We start from the raw sequence: 6,000 nt of genomic DNA, 5'->3' as shown, positions 1-6,000 counted from the left end.
GTCGTTTCCTATGAGTAGTATGTCATCCACATACAATACCAAAAAGCTAACTATACTCCCACTAGCCTTGACATACACACAAGATTCATCTTCACTCCTAGAAAAGCCAAATTCCTTGACCTTTTCATCAAAGCAAAGATTCCATCTGCGAGGTGCTTGCTTCAATCCATAAATGGATTTCTCAAGCTTACACACTCTATTAGGGTACTCGTTGCTGACAAAACCCTCTGGCTGACTCATGTAAACATCTTCAGCCAACTTTCCATTAAGGAAAGCGGTTTTGACATCCATCTGCCATATTTCATAATCATGAAATGCAGCTATGGCTAACAGAACCTGAATAGACTTAATCTTGGCTACTGGAGAAAAGGTCTCATCATAATCCACTCCAGGAATTTGAGAGAAGCCCTTTGCAACCAATCTAGCCTTATAAGTGTGTACTTTACCATCCATGTCGGTCTTCTTCTTGAAGACCCATTTGCACCCTACTGTCTTACGACCTGGTACATTTTCAACCAAGTTCCAAACTTGATTGTCATACATGGATTGTATCTCGCTATCCATAGCCTCTTTCCATTTAGCAGACTCGGGGCCTGCCATGGCTTCCTCGTAGCTGTTAGGGTCATCTTGACTTACTAGTGTCCCATCACTAATAAGTGTCTCACCTTCTGCAGTAATATGGAATCCATAGTAATGTTCAGGTGCACTCCTAACTCTCGTGGAACGTCTCAGAGGTACAGATTTGTCAATTGACTCAACAGGAGTTTCCTCCTCAAGTTGAGGGCTAGAGTTTGAAGTTCCTTCACCGCTTGATTCTTGAATTTCTTCAAGATCAATTTGCCTCCCACTGTCTCCTTGGCTTATAAACTCTCTTTCTCGAAAGACTCCTCTTCTTGCTACAAAGACCACATTGTTACTAGGTCTGTAGAAGAGGTAACCAAAGGATCGCTGTGAGTAACCGATGAAAATACACCTCTCGCTTCGAGGTTCGAGCTTATCATGAGTCTCGCGTCTCACGAAAGCCTCGCAACCCCAAATCTTGATGTGGTCTAGTTTAGGTACTTTACCAGTCCACATCTCGTGAGGAGTTTTGGCAACTTTCTTTGTAGGGACTAGATTAAGAATATGGGCGGCAGTCTCTAAGGCATACCCCCAGAATGAGATTGGTAGCGTAGCTTGACTCATCATGGAACGAACCATATCCAACAAGGTTTGATTGCGCCTCTCAGCCACACCATTCAACTGTGGTGTCCTGGGAGGTGTCAATTGTGAGACTATCCCACATTCCCTTAGATAGTCGAGGAACTCTGAACTAAGATACTCACCACCACGATCGGATCGAAGCATCTTAATGTTCCTGCCCAATTGATTCTCGACTTCCTGTTTAAATTCCTTAAACCTCTCGAAAGTCTCTGACTTATGCTTGATCAAGTAGACATATCCATATCTACTATAATCATCAGTAAAAGTCAAATAATAACGATTAGCATCCCTTGTGGCATGTTTGAATGGTCCACACACATCCGTGTGTATAAGGTCCAACAAACCTTCACCCCTCTCACACGAACCTGTGAAGGGTGACTTTGTCATTTTTCCAAGTAAGCATGATTCGCAACTATCATCTGACTTTAGGTCAAACGACTCCAAGACTCCATCCTTTTGGAGTTGGCCTATGCGTTTCTTGCTTATATGTCCAAGACGACAATGCCATAAAGATGCTTTATCCAAGTTATTATTAGTAGAATCAATACACAAAACATTATTTCCTAAGTTATCTACCACAGATACAGCTTCATACACACCATCACAAGGTAATGCTTTAAAATAAAGAACATTATTAAAGAAAGCATCAATAGAACCAACTTCATTATTAAATGAAAAGGTAAACCCTTGTTTGTACAAAGCATGAAAGGAAATAATATTTCTTGCCATTCCTGGCGAATAACAACACTTATTCAAATCTAAACTAAACCCACTACTTAGCGATAAAGTATAAACTCCAATCTTGGTAACAGGTAAAGCTTTCCTATTCCCCATGATCAAGTTTATTCTTCCTTGCTCCACATTCTCACTTCTTCTTAGTCCCTGCAAGTCACAACAAATATGAATACCACACCCGGTATCAAGGACCCAAGAATTAGAATGGGGTGAGTTATTAGAAATGATAGTGTAAATACCTGCATGGTTGGGTTTAACTTTCCCATCCTTCACATCTTGCTGGTATTTTGGGCAGTTCCGCTTCCAATGAGATTTTTCATGGCAATAGAAGCATTCAGCCTCTTTTGGGTCAGAAGAAGGAGTAATGAAACCTTTCTTGGTTCCACTTGAAGAAGAGCCATCAAGGGTCCGAGCCTTGGTACCCTTAGAAGAGCTCTTTCTCTTCCTCCCTCGACTTTTCCCGATTGCCAAAACCGGAGTAGAGTTTTGAGTAGGAGTGATAGCAACCGACTTCCCCTTAAGACCTGATTCTGCGGTCTTGAGAAGTCCCTGAAGTTTGCTGAGGGTGACTTCTTCCTTGTTCATGTGATATGTCATGCGGAATTGATCATAGCACGATGGTAAGGAATGCAAAATAATATCTATTGCAAGATCCTCCGGGAAGTTCACATTAAGCTTCAGCAAACGATCCACATACCTTTGCATTTTCTGCATGTGGCTCGTGACGGATTCCCCGTCCTTCATCATGGTTGTTATCATGGAGCAGATGATTTCATACCTCTCTTGTCTTGCACTTTGATGGTATCTTTCCATCAAATCTTGGTGCATGTCATAAGGGTAGAAATCCTCATAAGACTTTTGGAGTTCCGCTGTCATCGTGGCCATCATGATGCAAGCCACTTTCGTAGCATCCCTTTCATGTGCCCGAAATTCAGCGATCTCCTGAGGAGTTGCAGTGGACTCATCAATCTCCTTAAGCTCCTTGTCAAGGACATATTCTTTGTCCTCGTAGCGGGTAATCATCCTGATGTTTCTGATCCACTCATTGAAGTTGGATCCATCAAAGGTGACTTTCCCACACAAGTTCATAAGGGTAAAGGAGCCATTAGGATTAGAGCCAGAAGCATTGTTGAAAGACATCTGAAGGAAAGAGGACAAGATTAGTTTAGATATAAGAGAGTCCTTAATAAAACACCCAAATGTAATATTAAGGCTAGGATCCAATCACAATATAATATAACTTAGAAGAGGTATGCCGTAATCTAAGCTATATCATATTTGAAAGGTAGGTGAATGACGATTCACCAATTTCCACCACGAAAACCGCAATATTTTAGTATTAGGTTTTGAATGGTTCTTAGAAATTCCTAGATTCTTTGAGATTCAATGAACTTTTCAAAGGCATGTTTCAATCTCGAGTGTGCCCTCCAAGTTTTGTGACTGGGATACCGAGGATCACAAAACGAGGTGTGAAGTAACCATGCAAATCACTTGGTACCCTTAAAGTTTATCACTCAATCGATGTGCCGGTAAACCACACACGCTCCATCGATACTATAATAAACCCTAAGTCACCCTTTACCTACCTTGTTAAGTCCAAGTTAGTGTGCCGGTTAACCACACACGCTCCACCAACGACTTAATCAAAGTGTAAAGTGTAATTTCATGGAATAGCACCTTATTCACATTTTTCCTAAAGTAACAAAGATTGGGAATTTAATAAAACATTTAGTTACTTTATAATACTCATCATACTTTGAATGAGAATTAATAAGTCCTTGTCTTACCCGTTCGGCTAACGACCCTCCACCGATCAAGCAAGCGGTGGGTGAGAGTGGACACCCATTAAGTCACCATTTTATAGGCAACAACCTTATACCCACCTTATAGACCGGCTTCGTGAATGAGGCGTACTAGCGGTAAGACGACTTTGTTCTTATACATATATATATATATATATATATATATATATATATATATATATAATTATTAAATCATAATAATATAAGTATAAGGGTTGAATTTTAACTTTTAAAATTCTAGGGGTTGGAACTAAAGTTTTAACTTAACTTTACTTGTTTCAAAACTTGAGGGCAAGTTTTGTAAACTTTCAAAACTTTTCATTTCTTGTAACTTATGAGTTTAATAGAGTAATAAAATGAGGACTTTTCATTTTTCCTAACTCTTGTGTTCTTTTAATGGTTTTTAATCCAAGAGACTTTTGGTTTTCCATAACTTGAGGAAAAGTTATGGACTCCATTAAAACACATTATGATCATGAATTAATCTACCACATAGGTTACAAATAATTCCTATGATCATCTAAACATCATAAGAACAAGAATATGAATATGAACACTTTCAAGAATCAAAATCACATTTAATCTTTGTAATTTTGATAACTAGTTGTTGTAAATGAGTTAGAAAAGACATTACACCTTCTAAAACAAGTTTCCAAGTACCAAAACAATTTTAGGGTAATGATTCTAATCCATTTCCAGCAACTCAAGTCGAAATTCTGCACTCTGTCGACCCTACTCGCCGAGTGCATAAACCTACTCGCCGAGTAGGTTGAAGATACACATGAACTCGACGAGTCCTCCCCATGGACTCGCCGAGTCCATCAGTCAGACAGCAGAATTTTCGACTTTCTTCAACTTTTAAGCACAAATAACAAACAAACAAGCCTAGGCTCTGATACCACTGATGGGTTTTGAGCATTCTAACACTTCCTAAGTGTACATGCAACCCTAATAACCTTGGATCTATGTTTGTCTAATTATCATGCAAAGTTGAATTCCAAGGTTATATTCCTATCTAGCATACATGGGGAACAATTTTAACTTGAATCATAGATAGAATAACTTACCTTGTTGTTGCTTGTGTTCCTTGAAACCTTGTGAGCCTAGCACCCCAAGTGTGATGCCTCAAATGCTTCACACAGCACCAAATGCTCTTGGAAAGACTCTTGAGATAACACACACTTCTCAAATTCGGCCAAGCCCTCTAGTTTCTTAGTGTTCAACTTGTGTCGCCAATTTTGTGGAGAATGGGACTCTTATATAGTGTTGACACATCTAGGGTTACACCATGTAAACCCTAATGTGTCATGACTCCTCATTTCCATGACCCATGGGTTTGTAACTCCCATGGAGCATCCATGGAGCATCCTATGGGTAGAACCCAACTTGATAATCCATGGAGCCTCTTAGCCCACTATACAAGATATGGATGATTTACATAACCAACCCATATATTTAATTAGTTATCCTTTGATCACTTAATTAATTCCAAATTAATTCTTTGATCAACTAATTAAATAATATTATTAATATATTAGAACTTATAATATATTAATAATCTCCAAGTGTTATTTCTCTCATTTAGTCTATCCAATTGCATGGTGCCATGCAACCCAAATGGACCATGCCGGGTCGGGTCAAGTACAAGCCCGAAATAGTTATGGACTTAGACACCTTATCCAACATTTGCAAGCTAGGTAAGTTAGATAACAAGCTAGGAAGGTTAACTTACCGATTTGGAGCTTGAATGGGCGATTTTTGACCAAAACCCGTTTGTAGAGAGAGAGAGAGAGAGAGAGAGTCTAAGGTGGGAAAAAGGTGGGAGTGAAACCCACTCCTCCCTTATATAGGGTGGAGCTTATGGCCTGGCTGGGGTTCTCCTGACACCAACCGTGAACGGGTTTTTCACCACTTCCTTAATCACGACAAATTTTAAAATTATACCGCCTTAATTTTTGTTCGCTTGACGAATATTATTTAAAATATTCCAATGGGTTTAATTCTGTTTAAAAATATTTTCGGGATAAATTTGGCTAATTTTTGACGTGACTAATTTCGACGTTAACTTCGACGTTAAAACTAACGGAAATTTTTGGGTTGTCACACATTGTTGGCGATGGATACATTTGCATTCAAGAGATCTCAGCCTACATCATTGAAGGAGTCAGGTTTGAAGGACCCTAAAGGGGTTACTTCCAAAGTCGAAGCGAGAACAAATTTCGAGGTCGGAATTAAATTTAAGTAGGGGAGAATTACAAAT

The sequence above is a fragment of the Lactuca serriola genome, chromosome 9, assembly GCF_051521515.1.
Source record: "Lactuca serriola cultivar US96UC23 chromosome 9, Lser_US96UC23_V15, whole genome shotgun sequence".
In the NCBI taxonomy this organism is placed as follows: domain Eukaryota; kingdom Viridiplantae; phylum Streptophyta; class Magnoliopsida; order Asterales; family Asteraceae; genus Lactuca; species Lactuca serriola.
The sequence above is the reverse complement of the archived record's forward strand: the minus strand, read 5'-3'. Positions refer to the sequence as shown.